We start from the raw sequence: 23,269 nt of genomic DNA, 5'->3' as shown, positions 1-23,269 counted from the left end.
TGTCATAACAAGTTGACGACAAATGTCAAAATCGGATTAACCACTAATGTCATCTAACACATCGACGACAAATGTCAAAATTTCCAAATTTTACTGCAAATGTCATAACGCGTCACAGGGGCATATCCAGGAATTCTGTCAAGGGGAGGCGCCTTTATAAAATCAAAGGCTGGCGAGACCCTCCCCCCCCCCCCCATTTTCTTATTTATATATCTGTTGCGTTAACAAAATATAGAGAGAGGGCACCAGAGGGGGATGCGCCCCCTCTCGATCCGCGATTGCGTCAACCGCAAATGTCAAAATTTGGTTAATCACAAATGTCATAACACGGCGACCACAAATGTCATCACGCGTCACAGGGGCGGATCCAGGAATTCCGTAAAGGGGAGGTGCCTTTACAAACTCAAAGGCCAGGAAAACCCCTCCCCTTTCTTTTTCTTTTTTCTTTCTTTTGTTTTAACAAAAACAGAGACGAGGAGGGGCCGCCGCGCCCCCTCTAGATCCGCCACTGCGTCAACCACAAGTCAATGTCAAAACCCATCATTTGCATTACAGAGACGGATCAAGGAATTCCGTAAAGGGAGGCGCCTTTACAAAGTCAAAGGCTTCCACACCCTCTCCCTATTTTTTCTTTTTATTTATGTTGTTAAAAAGATAGAAGGGGGGCACCACAAGGGGATGCGTGCCCTCTCCATCTTTGATTGCGTTAACCACAAATGTCAAAACTCATTGCTTGCATTACTGGGGCGGATCCAGGAATTCCGTAAAGGGGAGGCGCCTTTACAAAATTAAAGCTGCCGTACCCCCTTCCCATTTTCCCCTTTTTAGTTTTATTGTTTTAACTGGGAGAGAAGAGGGGTTCGCGATTGCGTCAACCACAAATGTCAAAACTCATTGCTTGTAATACAGGGGCGGATCCAGGAATTGCGTAAAGGGGGGGGGGGGCACCTTTACATAATTAAAGCCTGGCGCATCCCCCCATCTTTTTGTTATTATTCATGTTGTTTTGAAGGGAAAAAAGAGAGGGGGCACCAGAGGGGGATGCGCGCCCCCTTCTCGATCCGCGACTGTGTAAACCACAAATGTCAAAACGCATTGCTTGTAATACAGGGGCGGATCCAGGAATTGCGTAAAAGGGGGGGGGGGGGAGGCACCTTAACTAAAGCCTGGCACATCCCCATCTTTTTGTTATTATTTATGTTGTTTTGAAGAATTTTTTTCTTTTTATTTATGTTGTTTTTTAAGGGGGGCACCAGAGGGGGGATGCGCCGTCTCGATCCGCGATTGCATCAACCACAAAATGTCAGAACTCATTGCTTGCATTACAGGGCCGGATCCAGGTAGTCCGTAAAGGGGAGGCGCCTTTACAAAATTAAAACTTGCCGCACCCCCTATTTTTTTTTTTCATTTCATTTGTGTTGTTTTTACAACAACAACAACAACAACAACAAAATAGCTACCGCACCCTATATTTTTTTCTTTTATTTCTGTTGTTTTAACAACAAAACAAAAAAAAAAGATAGAAAGGGGGCACCAGAGAGGTATGAGTCCCCTCTCGATCCGCGATTGCGTCAACCACAAATGTCAAAACTCATTGCTTGCATTACAGGGGCGGGTCCAGGAATTCCGCAAAGACGTCTTTTCAATATGAAAGGCTGGCGTAACAGGAATTCCCCAAAGACGTCTTTTCAATATTTAAAGGCTGGCGTAACCCCCCTCAACTTATTTATTTCTTTTTATTTTTACGGAATTCCTGGACCCGCCGCCGCGGCCCCTGTAATGCAAGCAATGAGTTTTGACAGTTGTCGTTGACGCAATCGCGTATCGAGAGGGGAAGCATCCTCCTCTGGTGCCCCCTATCTATTTTTTTGTTGTTAAAACAACAGAAATGAAATGAAAAAAAATAGGGGGAGCGGCATGTTTTAATTTTGTAAAAGCGCCTCCCCTTTACGGAATTCCTGGATCCGCCCCTGTAATGCAAGCAACGAGTTTTGACATTGCGGTTGAGGCAATGGGGGATCGAGACGGGCGCATCTCCCTCTGGTGCCCCCCTCTTTTTTTTTCTTCAAAACAACATAAATAATAACAAAAAGATGGGGGTGCGCCAGGCTTTTATTATGTAAAGGTGCCCCCACCCCCTTTACGAATTCCTGGATCCGCCCATGTTTTACAAGCAATGAGTTTTGACATCTGCGGTTGACGTAATCGCGGATCGAGAAGGGGGCGCATCCTCTCTGGTGCCCCCCCCCCCCTTTTCTCTCTCTCTCTCTTTCAGTTAAAACAATAAAACTAAAAAGGGGAAATGGGGAGGGGGTGCGGCAGCTTTAATTTTGTAAAGGCGCCTCCCCTTTACGGAATTCCTGGATCCAGGAATTATGACATTTGTGGCTGAGGCAATCATGGATCGTGAGGGGGCGCATCCCTCTCATGTGCCCCCCTTTCTTTAAAAAAAAAAACAACAACAACAACCCAACATAAATAAAAAGAAAAAAAATCTTCAAAACAACATAAATAATAACAAAAAGATGGGGGGGGGGAATGCGCCAGACTTTAGTAACGGTTCCCCCCCCCCCCTTTACGTAATTCCTGGATCCGCCCCTGTATTACAAGCACTTGTGGTTTGCGCAATCGCGGATCGAGAAGGGGGCGCATCCCCCTCTGGTGCCCCCCCCCCCCTCTCTCTCTCTTTAGTTAAAACAATAAAACTAAAAAGGGGAAAATGGGGTTGGGTGCGGCAGCTTTAATTTTGTAAAGGCGCCTCCCCTTTACGGAATTCCTGGATCCGCCCCTGTAATGCAAGCAATTAGTTTTGACATTATTTTGTGGTTCACGCAATCGCGGATCGAGACGGGCGCATCCCCCTCTGGTGCTCCCTCTCTTTATTTTCTTCAAAACAACATAAATAATAACAAAAAAAATGGGGGGATGCGCCAGGCTTTAACTATGTAAAGGTGCCCCCTTTACGTAATTCCTGGATCCGCCCCTGTATTACAAGCAATGAGTTTTGACATTTGTGGTTGACGCAATCGCGGATCAAAAAGGGGGCGCATCCCCCTCTGGTACCCCCCCCCCCTCTCCCTCTCTCTCTCTCTCTCTCTCTCTCTTTAGTTTAAACAATCAAACTAAAAAGGGAAAATGGGGGAAGGGGTGCGGCAGCTTTAATTTTGTAAAAGCGCCTCCCCTTTACGGAATTCCTGGATCCGGCCCTGTAATGTAAGCAATGAGTTTTGACATTCACTTTGTGGTTAACGCAATCATGGATGGAGAGGGCACGCATTCCTCTATGGTGCCCCCCTTCTATTTTTTTAACAACATAAATAAAAAGAAAAAATGGGGAGGGAATGTGGAAGCCTTTGACTTTGTAAAGGCTCCTCCCTTTTACGGAATTCCTGGATCCGCTTCTGTAATGCAAATGAAGGGTTTTGAAATTAACTTGTGGTTGACGCAGTGGCGGATCTAGAGGGGGCGCGGCGGCCCCTCCCCGTCTCTGTTTTTGTTAAAACAAAAGAAATAAAAAAGAAAAAGAAAAAGAAAGGGGAGGGGTTTCGCTGGCCTTTGAGTTTGTAAAGGCACTTCTCCTTTACGGAATTCCTGGATCCGCCCCTGTGACGCGTTATGACATTTGTGGTCGACGTGTTATGACATTTGTGATTAACCCAATTTTGACATTTGCGGTTGACGCAATCGCGGATCGAGAGGGGCGCATCCCCCTCTGGTGCCCCCTGTCTATATTTTGTTAACGCAACAGAAATAAAAATAAGAAAATGGGGCGGGGGGGGGAGGGTCTCGCTAGCCTTTGATTTTGTAAAGGCGCCTCCTTTTTACGGAATTCCTGGATCCGCCTCTGTAATGCAAATGATCGGTTTTGACATTAACTTGTGGTTGACGCAGTGGCGGATCTAAAGGGGGCGCGGCGGCCCCTCCCCGTCTCTGTTTTTGTTAAACAAAAGAAATAAAAAAGAAAAAGAAAAAGAAAGGGGAGGGGTTTCGCTGGCCTTTGAGTTTGTAAAGGCACCTCCCTTTTACTGAATTCCTGGATATGCCCTTGTGACGCGTTACGACATTTGCAGTAAAATTTTGAGATTTTGACATTTTTTTGTCGTCGACGTGTTATGACATTAGTGGTTAATCCGATTTTGACATTTGTCGTCGACGTGTTATGACATTTGCAGTAAAAATGGAAATTTTGACATTTGTCGTCGACGTGTTATGACATTAGTGGTTAATCCGATTTTGACATTTGTCGTCGACGTGTTATGACATTAGTGGTCATTATGACATTTTTGTCGTCGACGTGTTATGACATTAGTGGTTGTTATGACATTTGTCGTCGACGTGTTATGACATTAGTGGTTGTTATGACATTTGTCGTCGACGTGTTATGACATTAGTGGTTGTTATGACATTTGTCGTCGACGTGTTATGACATTAGTGGTTGTTTTGACATTAGTGGTCGATTTTGACATTAGTAGGCTCTACAGGGGTCCTGACGAGTAAAATAGGATTTGAAATTGGCGTTTTTTGGGCATAGTTGCACTGTATATCGCCATTGACGCGCGCGCGGAATTTCAACTTTGACGGGCCCGCATGACGTCCTATTGAGTCGGATTGACTTGAAACTTGGTAGACATATTCCTTGCCATTTCAGACATTCAATCAAAGTGAAAAACCGGGATATTTCTATTGCATATGAGCTGTGCGTGCGTATATGCGTGCGCGCGCGTGCGCGTCCGTCCGATTTTTTCAATTTTTCAAATAATGCTACAAATGGTCTGAAACGTGTGCAAAAACAATTTGAGCTCGATTGGAACATACAAATATTTCAACGCGCGCGTACGCGCACGTTTTAAGGGTATAGATGAATGTTGAGAACATGAGTAGAATCAGCTTGACTTGAACTATATGTGACGTAAATTTCATTGAAAAATTCCATTCCATCAATGAGATATGAATGAAAATGTGTTTTAATATAATGACGTCATAGTGACGTCACGGTCGACTGATCACAATGATTTTTACTAGTTCTGTAGTCTTTGGGACACGATACATATATGGTATAAGTTTGACAATGATAGGCAATGCACTTTCTGAGCTAACCTCTGCACAACTTTTGCGGAGAAATAACAAAGAATCAGTACAGATACAGAAGGTGATCCGAAGGATACTCGGATCACCTAATAAAGAAAGAAAGAATCAGTACAAATACAGAAGGTGATCCGAGAGGATACTCGGATCACCTATTAATAGGTGAAGCTTTATACTTACCTGAAGGCTCGTTGCTATCACTTCCATTTGCATCTCCTGATTCATGTTTCTCCCTATTTTTTCTGAGGACAGGAGAAAAACGAAGGAACGAAAGTCATTTGAGTTCAAAACATGCCATACTGTGTTTACACTCGCCGTATAATGAGTTTACTGATATTTTTCACTGTGCAGCTCAATTATATACCAAGAGGCATTCAAGCAATGCTGTAATATATTGTAGGTAAGGCAATCTATGGCAACCGATTTTTTTTTCTTTTTTTTTTGGGGGGGGGGGTCCCGTCACGTATGCAAAAATGTTTGAAAGGTGTCTTGCTTTCTATTTCATGATGTCATTCTAAACTCTGTCTTGTGCCTTCATCATTTCATAAGAAAGATAATAGCCTTTCAAATATGTTTATATGTATTTCAATACACACATTGATTACTCACATCCTCTTCCTCAGATTGTTGCAGAATCGTTTAAACTTGGCAGTTATGACTTTTAAAAGGGAAAGGTTAATTGCAGAAGTTTAGACCAAAAACAATTGATACACTGTACTCAATATTTTGAAGTCTGATGCAATGGGAGATTGCTGGGTGAATGACAGCATCACCTGTTGAAAACTGCCTATCCAATAAACGTGACCGATATCGCTAATAAATGTGATAAATCATGTTAAACAGCCAGACTTTATAGCTATATTACAATGATGTTAACAACAGGGAAATCGGGGGTCTGACCAGAGTATTGCAAGTTTATCTTCCATATATTCTTGTAAACTATTACCTATAAAGAAAATATAAAAAAAAAACAATACATCCGGGGCAGCTTTGAAAGCCTCTATTGATATTGTACTGCCTGTCCAGTTTGGAGACACATTCAACCATACAGTGTATGTCTCAAAATTGATACACACTGCAAAACTACTTTCATTTCGTACAAACATTTCACTGCGTTTACGTGAAATCTCACTCATTATACAGGTGATGTTAATTGATCAGTGACTTAATTTCCTCCGTGTAAGTTACCATTACTTTCATATGTCAGATTTTAGAGAAGTTTACATTTATGAATGACAAAATGAAAGTGCGTTAGAATCATTGATTACATGTCAACTTTGCATCCTTATGTAAAATATGTGTAACAGTAAAATAATTAGTCGTAGGTTTTTTTCTCAAGAAGAAGCATAATGTCAACAAATATCGAAAATAAAGTTCAAGGAGTTGACACCCAAACAAGGGAGCTTTTGCTTTTTTTTTTTTTTGAAGTGAAAAGATCCGTTTCACATTTTTTTTTATTTCATTGGTTTTTGCACAAACACTCACACACGCAAGTAAAAACAAAGATCTTGAAAATTCCAGAGGCCGCGGGAGGGCACACTCTTATTTCTGCGGCGTCAAAAATAACTCGGAAAGTGTGAAATATGACTCGGAAATGGCGCCAGCTGGGAGTCAACTCCTTCCGAGTGAAAGCTACTCGGACGTCCGAGTCTAATGATTTCACTCAGTTTCCGAGGTCACTTTCCGAGTTATTTCTGTGGCGTCAAGTTAACTCGGAAAGTGTCAAATTTGACTCGGAAATGGGGTCAGTTAGGTGCAATCTATTCAAGCAAAATAACACGGATTTCCGAATCAAAAGATCACAATTTCACTCTGATACGGTGTCGTTTCCCGCATTGTAAGTAACCCATTTTGGTGTAGTAATGACTCGAATTTGGTGTGTACTTTTCTAGAGGAATGCGGAATGGGGGAATACATAGGAGTTTCCATCTGTGAGTACCCACCTCATTCACAACACTCATATAAATAATTGCCTGAAACATGGTCTAAACAGTCAGTTTTATTTAGGGCAAAATGAACTTTCGACACGGACACATTGACTGGTAATGGCGTAGCCGTAGGCGGCCGTACGGTAGCTCGAATTAGCAATCAAGATCGTATTTGCATTTTATGCATGTACAGTGGAGGTGTAGCTAGGGAGGTTCACATTTATTGTAGATTGGTTCTAACGTATAGCAAATAGCCCAGGGCTACGTACGAAAGGTACGAGCTACCGTACGGCCGCCTATGGCTACGCCATTACCAGTCAATATGTCCGTGTCGAAAGTTCATTTTGCCCTAGAAAATAAATTGACTGTTTAGACCATGTTTCAGGCAATTGTTTATATGAGTGTTGTGAATGAGGTGGGTACTCACCGATGAAAACTCCTATGTATTCCTCCATTCCGCATTCCTCTAGAAAAGTACGTGCACACAAAATTGTCCATCTTGAAGACAAAAGGTTGCAAGACATCTCGCGGCCGTGGCGGATCGTCGAGAAATGACGCTTTTTTTCGCGGGGGGTACTACGTCACATACGAAACATGACATGTTTTGTCTAATTGTAGCGCGCGTATGTCATGTACACCGCGCTGGGTATTTCTGATGTGACTCTGCGCATGTGTAAAAGTCCGATAACCAAAATGATAACTTGTATTTGAGTCAGAAGTACACGGTTGGTGTTAAATTTACATGGATCGGAGTGAAAATTTTTTGACTCGGATTCAGAGTTTTGACTCGGCAGAAATAAGAGTGCAATTGACGCGTTATCACCCTACCAACTCCCCTTTCCTATCACACAATTCTTCCTCATGCCACTATGCCATCCTATATAATTGCGCACTCTTCGAATTGGTTTAAGTAGCATTCAAGTGAGATTTTTATTGACATAACGGCTTGTGTGATTCAAAGAAATTGGCATGGTCTTTACATTACATACCTTTACCAGACAGAATTTGCAAAAATAGGGCTTTGTGACATTATCAACCGTCTTAAGCTCATGGTAATTAATAGATTGATTCAACAAATGAGCAAATGAAATGGACGAGTAATCAAAGTGAGATGATTTAATCATGCTGCCTCAAGGCCACAAGTTGCGTTTAGTCTGACAAATAATCCCCTTTCAGGCAAAAGCGATGACGGGTGATTTTTGACACTCCTTTTCCTTCGCATTTTGCTCTCATACAATATGTCATAGGCACATGAGCAAAGACATGCAGAAAATTACATCTTAAAGGCTTACAGGGCGCACTTTTGATGAATCACTTTTGTACTGCTCTATACCGATCTGCCACATTTAGCATCTACCAGCGCCTAATCGAGATCGTGGATGAGGCCACCTTACCTAGTTTTCAACACGTGTAAGAGTTCCAACAGGTGTTTTTGCCTAATGGTGTCTAACTCAGACTCTGAATTTTCTGATGAAAGGAGAGCTAACAGATTGATGATCATCTCTTCTACGACGCTGTCCTGCTGTCTGTAAAATGATAGTGCGATGACGATGATGATAACAGTGATATTGGTGACGAAATTACAGTGGTACTCATACTACTTATAGTGATTATTACTTGATATGAACTATAGAACTTGCTGCAAATCGAAGTCATTGCTTATTGACAAACATATACATCTTTCAGTTAACCCTTTTCTTTAGCAGAGAAATCATTAGGTGTTATTCAAAATCTTGTAATGACCTAAATTATACGCATACATCATTCGTGTCCTCTCAATCAGACTACTCTAGAGTTTTAGCAATATGAAAAACAGAACTTTCAAATGGGAAGGGATTATTGCTGAAGCATATAGATTTAAAGAAATGATTCGCTGTATTCAGTATTTCTATGTCTGAAGCAATGACAGAGTATCTAACACTAATGGCAGCATTTCCTCATGGAAACTGCAAATCAAATTGAGTATATGAATATAAGAACGACCCAAAGTCCATGGAAGACCATTTCGAGTAGAGTCTTCATATCTTTTTTGTTTGTCCAATAATATTCTATTTAACTGTGATGGGAAGGCAACATTGTATATACAAATTAGAACATATATTATTATGACAATTATCATTAACATTAATTGTGGAGATGCCATTTTGTGTGATGGACTTGGGTCGTTCTTTGATTCATATGGACTTGGGTCGTTCTTTGATTCATATACATGATATTCTGCTATAGAGATGAGAGGACGAGAGAGGGCGCTATAATATGAATGTAAGAATGACCTAAGTCCTCCATTCTTACATTCATATAAGATTTGACTCATTTATTTCAGGCACTTCCGGGGGTAATTAGGATTTATCATTTATACACAAGATGAGTCCATGCATAAGCTACAATTTCCCATGTCAAACTGAATTTGGCCAAAAATTGGACTTGGGTCGTTCGTATATTCATATACAGTACTCAATTGTCACTGACACGACCGGTCTGATAATTCATATTCAAATTCAACGACTCCATTCGATGTTAACAAAAACTTTTTTATTGCTAGTTTTTTTTTTATTATACGTCAAGGTAAATCAGTTTCATTGATTACTTTAATAAATCGTAATGTTAACGTTAAATTTGTAATTACATTACATAACACTTCCTAAAAGCTTTCAAAGGGTTAGCATAGTCCTGCTTGCTGTGGCAGAAAGATCACACAAAGGAGATTCAAAGTCTTTTGTTAGGATGAGTTTGTAGTCCAAGTCACTATAAAGTAGCAAGCGTTCCCACTATTCGACATCTTTTAAAAACTAGAGACTTAAGATTAAATAAATTGCAAAACTAATTTGTAACTGTTTTGTTTCGTTGTTTGTTTTTTTGTTCCTAAAGTAATGCTATAATGTAAACCGAAATCTCAAGTGAAGGCAATTCAGTTCAGCTAGAGAGACATCAGCATGTATATACGCCTCTGTATTTAACTTACATGGTCCTTTTGTCATGTCTTTGCCTTTTGTTTTCCACGTTCTGTTTTCGTTCTTCGGCACCCACAGGAGTTTGATTGTAGGAAAAGCAAAAGTTATCATTAACGACTCCTCATACAAAGAAAACTAACAAGAAATGTGAAATTGATAACGCTCATATCTATACAAGACAAGGTTTAACTACTCATGACAAAACAAAAAAGAGACAGTGTGTGAATGCTAATATGCAATGCAGTCAGGATTAATCCATAAAAGAGTACAATTCTCACCAGCTCTGAGTCGACGATAAAAATTTGTGTGCAATCATCGGATCACTCTTATCGTTTTAATCTCACTAAATTTAAGATCTAAGTGATTCCTCGACAACAGCTTCACTTTGTCCAAAATGTTATCGCTTTTACCCAAAAAGAATATTACGTTGTGCAGACCACGAACTTGATATATATTAATTTTTCTATTCACCTAACTTTATTGAGTCCAAAGGAATACCTTGCTATTAAACTCTTTCCCTTCCAGTACATTCATTACACAGAAACTGTTCAGAATTCTTTGAACTCAGAGAGGTTTACCCTCCAAGGTCTTTCATTTCGTTAGATTTTGATTCACTTCACACTTAAGAAAATGACATAGACATATTATCATCCGAAAAAGAAGAAAATTCAGTACAAATTATTTGAAATATTCATGTTAACCAACAACTATCTCGATACTAATAGTCAACCCTCATTTTACACTAGTACCGGTGACTTATGGTATTATCCAGTATAGTAGGAGTAATAAGATAGAGCCTAAATCTACACACGCTAACATGATCACAAGAAACTCATGGAGGCGAAGTGATAAATTCAAAAAAGAAAATATTCATGGGCAAATGTGTATACTCTTTAACCAGTGTCATGCAGGGGCGGATCCAGGGAGGACCGCAACCGGCGCACGCCCCCCCCCCCCCTTTACTTTTTTGTTGAAACAAAAGAAATAAAAAGAAAAAATGGGGAGAGGGTGCGTGCGCCCCCCTTTAATTTTGTAAACGCACCCCTTCTTCACGGAATTCCTGGATCCGCCCCTGGTCATGTACAACTACATTAGCCGGGTTCATACCACAGATATACTATATAGTTCTGTGGTTCATACGAACACCAATGGTGTTTATTAGCGCGATACAAATCTCGAGATTTGCATCGCGATCGTCATCCCGAGTTTTTTGCACGTGTGGACAGAAAAAAACCCCGAAAATTAGCGGGATAAGCATCGCGATGCTAATCCCAAGAAATCTTGCGCTGGTTCGTTAATTAGCGGGATAATTGGCCCCTCGCTGGTACGTGTGAACGGTCGGGATTATAGAATCTCGAGTTCTTATATCCCATCATGCAATGCGCACATCACAACAGCGATGCCTTTGCGAAGAGGTCCTTCACTTCTTTCAGCGTGTTTCTACAGAGAATCCGATAGACCCTAGCATTTGCAAGCGCGTAATCAAACAGTGCGCTAACGCGGAACCGGGTTGTTTCTACAGAAAGCGCATAATCGGATTGAATCCAAAGAGGTTCTATTGAATCCGATTCTCCACCTGAATGCAGGTGTGACCGGATGTCTGGAAAGTTGGCTGGTGCATTGTGGGCCTGATGATGCGGATGCGATCACCGATTGAACGAAACTCAGCACAGGGCCTGCCTGCCTAGCTAGCTTAGCCCGGGCGCCATGGGCCGGCCGGCCCGGCCTATAGTGTGGGTACAAGTTACAACCGGCACCCCAACCGGCTGCTGGACAAATTTGTTTTCATCCTACTCTAACGTTAGCTCCAACGTTTATATGGACTAGAAATTAGTTTTGTTTCCTACAAATTCTTTTCACGGATCTTAAGGTTGGATTTTTATAACTGGATTATCACATGTGACGAGACAACACAGCAGTTCACAGAGACACAGCTTCTGTCTCTGAATGAGTTCTGTAAGTTCTATCAATTCCCAAACTAGTTTCTAGAGTAGAAGTAGATAGAACCTCCTACTCAACTGTTGGGCTAGGCCCAACGTTAGGCATATTTCTAGTCTAACATTTAACGTTAACAAGTTAAGATAAAAAATGATTAGATTAGGGCCTACACGTTTTAGGCGTAAAGTCAAAGAGTCGTTGGGCCTACTGCGACTGGATACTTGGGCCTATTATTACTATCTTACTACTACACTAACTAGCCGTTAGACCCTAGGCCTACTAGTAAGTTAGCTCTTTTATGTTAGACTATTCATGTTAGTGATTTCCACATTTCACAACATTAACGTTCTACTTGTCATTGAGCCTAACGTTAGATTCTAACGTTAGGCTAGCCCCGGAGACCGCGCCGCCAGGCGCGGTCCTGCATGGCGGCTTCCCCGCAGTTTCGCTTATGTGAGAATAACGAATTATAGCTCCCCTATTACCACATGCGGCGACGTCACAAATAAACAATAAGTAAATTTCGATAATGAACACAGTAACAATCAAAACTGAAGTATAGATTACTTCATTGGCTTGGTTCTTCTCACCAATTCATCTGGAAACTGCAAAATGTTCCACATTTTTTAGGAGTAAGCGACCTGCCCCAGTGAGGAGAGCCTTGCTGGCATTTTGAAGGTGTATCCATTTGCACGCATCTACGCATGCGTAAATAATGACGTCATCGGTAGGGAAGCTCAAGGATATGAATAATGCATAATTAGGGGAGACCGGGTCTAGTTGTTACAATTTTCACATTTTTAGGTCTGTACAAAAAACGAATAGAGGAATCGGCTTCATTTTTGCTGTGAGGATACCTTATTTCCTCCTTCACTTAAAAACAGTACAAACTTTGGAAGTCCAGATAATATAAACAAGATATTACGTAATCAATAAACACAAAATTTTGTAACAACTTTCCCCGATGTTGGGGTAAGTTGTTACAGCACATGGGGTACTTTGTTACACCGTAGAAAGTCAACTCAAATCGGGTAATGCAGATCTGACGTGTTAGGTAATTCTTGATATTAACCTGTCTGGGTGTGCATGTTAGCCTATGCTGGGGTGTATGAGTGTGTTGGGTGTGTGTGGGTGTGGGTGTGTGTGTGTGTATATATATATATATATATATATATATACATATATATATATATATATATATATATATATATATATATATATATAAAACCATAAATTCAATTGAAAGTGCATTGGGGTAAGTTGTTACACCACTCGATTCTCCAGACGGGTCAAGTTGTTGTAACAACTTGACCCAGTGCGTTTTCAAAAACTTTTCACACGTGTGGCCAATAAACAATCAAACATCACGTGTTGCTACTTTCACCAAATGACAGCCAAAACACGCTTCTTTCAACCAGATACTCATCACTTACTGGAGAAGAATGGATTTGGTGTAATAAAGAAAAATCGAATTTTTCAAAATTTTACTCGGAGAGGTAAAAAAGTGCTTTTTGGACCTACCTTCTACATGTGACGTCCAGGCAAGGCCAGATTTCGCATGCAGAGATCGTTGGCTATACGTTTTGATTTGATATTACTTGTATAACGCCATCTTTTGATCATAATAGAGAAAATGACAGTGTAACAACTTGCCCGTGTAACAACTAGACCCGGTCTCCCCTACTCAGTGCATAATTACAAGGTGAAATGAATATGCATCAAACAGTTCATTTTCAATGTTTGCAATACTGTAGTACAGTACTGTAATTTTTATAGTTGTCTCGATTATCATTAATCGTATTAAAAGGACAAGTTAATGTTGATGCTTTTATTGCTAGTATTTTTGCCTGTTTTTCTTTTTTTCTTGTTCCCCCCCCCCCCCCCCCATCGGCCGCATCGTCGATGTACATAATACTAGTAACATTGTAAATGAATATTCATGAACTCAGTGTGAAGACCTAATTGATGTGCATGATCAAGACATTATTATTATTATTATTATTATTATTATTATTATTATTATTATAATTATTATTATTTTGTAAGCGATTCAAGCAGCATTACTGGAACACATTTCTTCGGCGTATTAAGGGTACGGAAAAAAAATTGCAGCAGCATGTTGTTGTTGCTGTTATCTTATTTTTTTTTTGGCGTGTATCATTCATTTATGAATACTTACGTCTGTAGCAAGTAATACGTAGCCCTTTGTCAAGGCCCTCTCGCTGTATGGTGTGGAGAGCCCAGCCGAGTGGGGTAGCGCTGTGCGCTCGGATGGACTAGCTTCGCTCGTTCGTTCGCTCTTCCGTTAAAAGGGCATTTTACCGGTTTTTTATTTTTTTATATGTTCTTCTTTTAATTCTAAAAGACCCAGCGGTGCAAACAGAATCAAAATTTCATAACGATTAAGTCCGTAATTTAATGTTAAAAATGGAACTTTTTAGGTGAGAATTATGCTAATGAGCTGACGAGCCCGGATGTTATGATGTCACAGGTGCTCTCACTGCTTGCATACGCGTGCGTTAATTCGTATCGAGTAGCAGACGACGCTTAGGCCTAATTTAGCTAGCAGGCGGCGCTTGTGTACTGTTCTATCCATGTAGATATCTCATATTTCACTCAACCAAATCGCACCAAAATTACAGGATATACTTCATAGCATATTTCGAAGTATTCTCTTATATTTGAACGAAATCAGTAATCGAGAAGTATCAATATTGACGCCGACTTTCAAGTCGTCACTCAAAAAAAATCACTCTTCGCGAGAGATCTTGGCGAACGCAAGATGCACAATCTAGAAATGAAGTTAGCCGACTAGTACTGTGCGAACGGGGAATTTACGCGAGAACTAAATTTAAAAGTGTAATGATTTTTGCGACTTGTGTGATATAGGAACTACATTTTTCATTCAGCTTACCACAAATAATTTGTAAATTTATTTATTGCCCCCGACTACTTGAAAGAGTTGTCTCATAATATTAAATGGCTAACTTCAGTCTGTGCGTGCGCAGCAGATAGACACTCTAGGTAGGGCCTGGCCGCAATCACTCATGTTAGTCGTAACGAGTTAATTATTTTTAGCGACGCCGACAGGAAAGTCGACATGTACACTTACGCTTCCCGACATGTGATTTGTTTCCAATTAACGTGAGCTGTTGGATATGAATCATAAAGTATTTCCTGTGAGTTTGGTGCCATTTGGCAAGGTGAATTTTGAGATATCTACATGGATACGGAAGTACTACACCAGCGCTGGGATCGCGAAGCGGCGACACTGTGTTAGAATCTACGTGGTCAGGCCACTCTTCCGAGATATGGGTCCTAGTACAGTAGGCCTATTGAAACAAACTGTTAGATCTAACATTAGTCCTTGGTGTAAAGAACACCACTATGAAATTTACTCGACTACAAAACATCGGAAATCCATAAAGCAGATACCTTACCTGAAAAATTCAGCACAGGAACAACAGTGCCTGCAGGACAAGGGTCCAGATCTAGATCTGGAGTCTGGACTTTCGTCTGGACTTTCTTCAAGTTCTGGCAGCAGGGTATGTAACGTTACGCTGTGCCTTATTAGCGTTGTGCACATAGGGCCTACAGCTGCAATGTCGACGGTGAGTGAGTGTAACTGTTAGGGCCAACTCATCAAAACTTGGACTGCCACGTAGAACCTACTCCTTGACTGCTCAGTAGTCCTAGTCCTAGTTCTAGTATTTCAGCGTCTATGTGTACTGGGTACCGTTTTCATCTCACTAAGCGTAAATCGTGCGTGCCGTTGAAGAGAGTCTATCTACATTTGGATTTAGATTCACTCAGCCCTCATCTACGTTAGATAGTTTGAACTGCACTGGCGAACCATCGCTCGATCATGATCATCAATGCGTAACGTTACTTACACCCGGTCTTCTATGGGCAGCACGTTTGGATAACGATGCCAATTTCATTTTGCATATCTGGAATTTCCCCACAAGTTTTATGTAAATAAAAAGCTGTTGAAGAGCTTGCTTTTAAAGATTAATAGATATTGTTTAACATATTTATCATAGCTCCATATTGCAATTATACTAAATAACAGCTTTTGGAGTGCTTCGTGTGAGATTTCATCAGTAAATTGGCATTATGTAGTTCGTCTTGCTAATGTCGGAGTTGTGCACAAAGAGCACCTGTGACGTAGGCCAAATTGCGTGGATAGTTCCATGGCTTGCTCGTTTTCATTTTTTTCAAAAAAATCATTACAGGCTTATCCTGGGTTTTACAATCTTCTCTTTCCAGTAGTAGGCATCAAAAAATGTAGATTAGAATTATCAGACAATTAGAAAATGTCAGTACAGTTTTCTTTTAAGCGAGCTAGGGCTTTGACAAAAGGCTAGCAATACAGTTCAAGTATTCTGTGCGCTTGTGCAAGTGATTGTGAATTCTGTGAACATCGGTGAGCTGCATATAAGACATCATTTTGTGCATCACAAGCAATGAAATGCATCAAACAGTCGCCGATGATAGTCATTTAGGTTTCATCGACCCATGTAAGTATCCCTAGTAGTTTCTGTTGAAAAATTAAGGAAATATAGCGCCACAAAGGCACCCGTTTGTTCAACATGAAGATCTGAATGGGAGCACAGCGCAGCCGCCACACTGCGTGTGGCGGCTGTCGTAGTTAACGTTATAGGCCTACTTTTACTAACGTTTAAGGGGCCCTGAAATCCAATTTTATTTGAAAACATCACTTTTGCCGTGAAACAAATATCTCTAACATATAGTAACAAGGGTGGTTCTAAGAAACATTCCATATTATAGGCTCTATTTTTTTAACATTTTTTTCTTCTATTTTTCTTGAGATTACTTGAGAACGCCCACAAAAAATTCCTTCCAAACTAGTTGTTAACATGTTATTGTAATCAATAGTTTTAACGTTAACGTTAACAGCTGAGTTATTCTAATATGAATATTCTTGAGATGACATCATCTGTCAATCATTGCTGAAGTACAGAAAATGAGAAATGTTTAACAAAAGACACTTGGGTTGGAATGCACATTCCTCTCGACTCAGCATAACTTAGATTAGAAGTTGCATGTTTCTGTCATATTATCATTGTGACTAACAAAAACATGGCGAGGGAAGGTGTAACTGTAAGTAACTGTTATTCCAAATCTAACATGTTAATGTATTTTGAGTTTTGTTAAATATTTCAGTAGACGTACTTTACTACTGCATTACCTACTGTCTTTACCAATGACTGACAGATGAGGAATATTATTGATTAGAAATGTCTTAAAGTAGATCTAACGTTAGAACTTGTAGTTTGAAAGGAGCTTTCTTTTTTTGTGGGCGTTCCCAAGTAGAGTCTAACGTTAATCTGAAGAATAAAAAGAAAAAGTCGTTAAAAATAAATGGAATATTTCTAAGGTTAGATATCCGTTTCACCACAAAAGTGGTGTTGAGAACTTGAGGGTATTTTAAATCAACACAAATCAACATGCATATGAATTTCAGGGCCCCTTTAAATTAGGCCCTAGACCTAGAAAACCACTCTAACTTAACAAGTTAAAACGTTCAGTAGGCCTATATTCTAACTGTTAGAGTCTTAAACACAAACGGCCTAGGCCTAACGTTACAACTAAAAGGATCGACTGTGTGTCATTGGATTTATAAGTAGGCCTAACGTAACAAAGGCCTAACGTGAGGGCTAAGGCCAGGGTCTAACTGTGTTAGACCTCTTTCTTTGGGCAGGTAGGATTTAATTCGGGTAGAAACTCGGGTCTATGGAACGTTTAAGAACTGTTAGTTATAAACTCTATTCCAAGTCAACGTTAGATTTTAGAACAGAAGTAGCTGTTGTTAGGATGCCTAACAAAACAGTTAACGGTTAACGTTAGATAGCGTTGATTGTAACGTAGAGTCTACGGTAAATTTTGTTAGGTAGGCAACTTGCCTCTATACAATCTAACGTTAACTAGACATATTCTAACGTTACACCCCAAGTTGACTCACTTTTTCCACTTTTGGATTGACAAAATGTGCTTCACATGTTTCGATAAATGAATGTTTGAATTTCCTTTCATTTTCGGACTAACGAAACGTCGTATTTTTTATAGGCCCTAAGAAATATCCATATTTCTATTTGATTCTTTGTGGATTAACAAACTAGACCCTAGTAATGAACCTTTAGAATAACGACAAAAAGTTCGTAAAACAAACCCTAACACTAGTTTGCTGATGCTAGACTTTAATCTGTTAGAGTTTGTCTTTTCCGAACTAGACCAAAAAGTATTAGCGTTAGGCCTAGAGTCTAGAGAATATCTTTTTTTAATAGACCCCTATGTGCATCTCATACGTATTGTTAGCGCTAGTTAGTATAGTATTGTCAATTAGAATGTAACAAGTTAGTCGTACTCGTAGAACTATAGTTAGGTTCTAAGGTAGTAGCTCGAATCTAACGTTAACTCATGTTACTATTAAATACTAACGCTATATCTAGTGTTAGTTGCCTTGGTTTTTATATTACAGCGCAACCGTGTAAAAATAACAGTAACACCCCTGCCCCTGTTCGTGTGTCTTTTCGTTTTGTTAAAATTCAGAGTATTTTCTTTACAAGTTTGTCAAATCTGAGGCAAATTGTGACTAGTAACGTTGGAACCTGATACTCGGACGTGTTGGAGACACCCAACTACTAGTATTCAACGCAACGTTTCATAGAATAAGATAAATAGCTGCAGCATGCATGCACATAAAAGTCGTGGCCACATTACCGTACACGTGTAGACCACAGACACCTGTCTATGTCAAACTGGTGATTGTCTTCCGGGTCAGTATCGGATTATTGAACCTGGCGTGTTTCTACAGCGCTGACACTGGAAACTGCCCCGGAAAGAACTACCTCATTAGACGGTTAAGTTAAGCGGAATCGGTATCGGAATCTGCATCGGAAAGAAACCGTTACTGGTGTCACTCAGCGTGTTTCTACAGAACCCCAAATTCCGGGTCTATCGGATTGTATCCGATAGAGGGGGCTGTAGAAACACACCAGTAACGGTTTCTTTCCGATGCAGATTCTGATACCGATTCCGCTTAACTTAACCGTCTAATGAGGTAGTTCTTTCCGGGGCAGTTTCCAGTGTCAGCGCTGTAGAAACACGCCAGGTTCAATAATCCGATACTGACCCGCAAGACAATAACCAGTTTGACATACACGTGTACGGTAATGTGGCCATGACTTTTCATGTTTTGCATGCATGCTGCAGCTATTTATCTAACGTTAGTTGGGTGTCTCCAACACATCCGAGTATCAGGTTCTAACGTTACTAGTCACAATTTGCCTCAGATTTGACAAACTTGTAAAGAAAATACTCTGAATTTTAACATAAAGAAAAGACACACGAACAGGGGCAGGGCTGTTATTTTTACACAGTTGCGCTGTGATTTTAAAACCAAGGCAACTACTGTAACACTAGTAACACTCAGTTAACGTTAGATTTGATATAGATCTACTAGTACTAGAACCTATACTAATGCTAGTTGTACGACTCAGTACGAGTACGACTTGTTACATTCTATTATTGACAATACTATACTACTACTAGCGCTAACAACGCGTGTGAGATGCACATGGGGGTCTAAATAGATATTCTAACAGCTAACCACTAGGCCTAATTAGTAATACTTTTTAGTTCGGAAAAGACAAACTCTGAAGTCTAGCATTAGCAATCTAACGTTAGTGTTAGGGTTTGTTTTACGAACTTTTTGTCGTTATTCTAAAGGTTCGTTACTAGGGTCTATATCGTGCATAAAGTTTGTTAATCCGACAAAGAATCAAATGTGGATCTTTGTAGGGCCTATAAAAATACGACGTTTCGTTAGTCCGAAAATGAAAGGAAATTCAAACAGTCATTTATCGAAACATTTGAAGCACATTTTGTCAATCCAAAAGTGGAAAAGTGAGTCCACTTGGGGTGAACGTTAGATGTCTAGTTAACGTTAGATTTAGAGCCTACAAGGCAGGGTGCCTACCTAACAAACTTTACCGTACGTTAGAATCAACGCTATCTAACGATAACCGTTAACTGTTTTGTTAGGCATCCTAACAACAGCTACTTCTATTCTAAAATCTAACGTTGACTTGGAATATAACTAACGTTAACGTTATACTTCTAGTCTAGTAAATGTTCCATAGACCCGAGATTCTACCTGAATTAAATCCTACCTGCCCAAAGAAAGAGGTCTATTAACACAGTTAACAGTTGACGTTAGCCCTAATGTTAGGCCTTTGTTCTAACGTTACATATAAATCCAATGACACACAGTCGATCCTTAGTTTAGAGTCTAGTTGTATTGAAACGTTAGGCCGTTTGTGTTTAATACTCTAACAGTTAGACTACTGAACATTTTAACTTAAGTTAGAGTGGTTCTCTAGGTCTAGGGCCTAATTTAAAGGGGCCCTGAAATTCATGCATGTTGATTTGTGTTGATTTAAAATACCCTCTGGTTCTCAACATCACTTTTGTGCTGAAACGAATATTCTTACGTTAGATAGCCTAACTTAGAAACATTCCATTTATTTTTAACGACTTTTTCTTTTTATTCTTCAGATTAAACTCTAGAGTTCTACTTGGGAACGCCCACATAAAAAAACACCTTCCAAACTAGTTCTAACGTTAGATGTACTTTAAGACATTTCTAATCAATATTATTCTTGAGATTACCTCATCTGTCAGTCATTGGTAAAGACTAAAGTACTGAAATATTTAACAAAAGACATGAGATTTGGAATAACAGTTACACCTTCCCTCGCCATGTTTTTTGTTAGTCACAATGATAATATGATAGAAACATGCAACTTCTAATCTAAGTTATGCTGAGTCGAGAGGAAGGTGCATTTCAAATGTCTTTTGTTAAACATTTCTCATTTTCTGTACTTCAGCAATGATTGACAGATGTCATCTCAAGAATATTTATATTAGAATAATACTTAGACTGGATCTAACTGTTAACGTTAAAACTATTTGTCATGAATATGCATATATACAAAGGAGGTGTGGCCTGTTGCGCAGATTGTGAAAAGTCAAGATGGCTCATTTTCGAGTGACGCTGGGACCATGCCGTCCGAGGAATCCAGAGGGAGGAATAAAGTTGTTATGACTTTAAGATTTCGTGTGATGATGATTTGATTCCGTGTCACGAATTTCCCTCATTCCGTAATAATTGGGGGCTTGTCCAAAGGAACTGGACATTCAAGTCATGTTGTGTTTGGATGTTGAGGTTCGTCGACGATATCGTCGTTGGGGAGACGTTGGCTTAGTCCCAGCTACGCATTTTGATGCGGTGAGTAGATTGTAGTCACGTTTGTGGTCACTGCACTGGATGATGCATGACAATCGTTTGGTGGGGCGTTTGGTGTAATTTGCCTCCATTTCTAGGGTAAGGTGACCTGGAGTTGATTGTATGCCTCTTTGTTGCAGATGACGTTTTGTGACTAAGTTTACTATTATTTGTTTGGTCTCCCGGACCCATTCGTGGTCGCCTGAATTTGCCATTCCGCATTGTTTGGTTTGCTGTGACAGCGTTTGGTGGTGTGTATTTTGCCATTTGGTACGGTCGTATTACGTAGCCATAGCATACGCAGCTGCTAGTTATCATGGCCGAATTTGATGTGGAAGCATTCGTTGGTCAGGGTTTGACCGTGACCAGGTTGAAAGGGCTGGTCAAGGATAATTTGAAGATTGTAGCTGGTACGCTAAGTGTAGATTTGACCGGTTGCACACGTAAAGCAGAGATTCTGGAAGCCGTAGTTAAGCATGCAAAGTTAAGCACTGTGCCTCCTGTCGAATTGTCAGACAGTGAAGGGGAAGGTAGGCCTAAATCACAGAGTCAGAGAGATAAATTGAGTGAAAAGGAAAAGCTGGGGTTGGAAGAACGGAGAGATAGGCTCAGAGCAGCAGAGCATGAGGGTGAAATGGAAAGAAAGAGAATGGAGTTGGAAATGATGCGGTTTGAAGCAATAAATTTGCAGGCTAGAGACTCTCTGCAGAACAGAGGTCAGAGGTCGATTGGTTCTGATTTGGCAAGTAGAGCAAAGTTGGTGCCTAAATTTGATGAGAAGGATTTAGATTCATTCTTCTTCACATTTGAGAGGATAGCAAGGAGATTAGAGTGGCCGAAGGATGAATGGGCATTGTTAGTTCAGCAAGTGTTGACAGGTAAGGCCCAGGCGGTTTTCTCCTCTCTGAGTTGTGAACACGCATTCGATTACGAGAAAATGAAAGATGCAATTTTGCAGTCCTACGAGCAGGTGCCAGAGGCATATCGACAACAGTTTCATAACATTAGACGATCCGAAGGTGAAACTCATGTTGAATTGGCGAGAAGAAAAGAGGTCGCTTTCGATCGTTGGATTAGATCTTTGAAGGTAGATCTTACGTACGAGGCACTGAGAGAAATTATGCTCCTAGAAGAGTGCAAGCGTGGCATGGCAGTTGATGTGCGGATGCACGTAAACGACTCCAAGGAATCCACCGTAAAGTCTGCTGCGATGGTGGCTGACAGTTATGAGCTAACACATAAGGTGAAGAGGTCACCCCCTGTTAGGCGGAAATTTTCTCTGGGAGAGAAGTCTGGTGAAGCTCATTCAGCAAGTGGTAGTGCTAAGCAGAGTAGTGCTAGTGGTGTTAGGAATGAAAGAAAGCTCATTTGCTACTACTGTAAGTCTGAGGGACATGTAAAAACTCAGTGCCCTAAGCTAAAGCTGAAAAATGCTGGAAAACAAGAGAAGTCAGAGCCAAATGGTTTTGTACATGTGTCAAGTGGAGTGCGTGGAATGAGTCAGAGTGTAGCAACTCAGACTCAGTGCATGAAAGATGATGATGAGATTGATGAGAAGTACAAGCATTTTGTGTCCTGTGGTGTGGTCAGATTCAGTAGGGGTGATGAGATTCCTGTCACCATTTTGAGAGATACAGGGGTCACACAAACTCTTCTCGTCGCAGATCAGTCGTCATTGGATGAAAGTGATTTCAGTGGCAAACAGGTTCTGATCCAGGATGTCAATGGGGGATATAAACCCATCCCGCTGTACAGTGTTGAGTTGAAGAGTCAACTTGTGTCTGGGTTGGTGACAGTTGGTGTTGTTGATAATTTGCCGATGAGAGGTATTTCTCTTTTGTTGGGAAATGATTTGGCTGGTGGTAAGGTAGTGCCATCACCCGTTGTGTGTTTTCAACCTGTTAGCGATTCAGCTACAGAAACCTTGGAGGAGGAAATCCCAGGTATATTTCCCTCATGCGTAGTGACAAGGGCACAGGCGATGAGAGAGAAAGAGAATGAGAAAGGAGAAGATGAAGCTGAAGTCGCATTGGGAGATACATTTTTCGCAACGATGA

The 23,269-nt window shown here is 40.5% G+C and overlaps 1 protein-coding gene across 2 annotated transcripts in view; it reads right to left on the bottom strand.

Moving 5' to 3' along the window:
- The window catches only part of LOC140229978 (uncharacterized), a 99,022-nt gene that overhangs the window by 8,048 nt on the left and 67,705 nt on the right, over positions 1-23,269 (bottom strand). The window contains exons 1-2 of one of the 2 annotated variants that reach the window (XR_011901348.1): positions 8,408-8,510; positions 5,266-5,327 (exon numbers count right to left, since the gene is read on the bottom strand). The exons of the other annotated variant lie outside the window; for it this stretch is intronic. The gene's annotated coding sequence lies outside the window, so the exon portion shown is untranslated. Of the gene's footprint in view, positions 1-5,265; positions 5,328-8,407; positions 8,511-23,269 lie in introns of those variants that run through there. 2 annotated transcript variants of the gene reach the window in all.

This window comes from Diadema setosum, chromosome 6 (genome assembly GCF_964275005.1).
Source record: "Diadema setosum chromosome 6, eeDiaSeto1, whole genome shotgun sequence".
NCBI lineage: Eukaryota > Metazoa > Echinodermata > Echinoidea > Diadematoida > Diadematidae > Diadema > Diadema setosum.
Note: the sequence above shows the minus strand (reverse complement) of the source record. Positions and strands in the feature narration are given on the sequence as shown.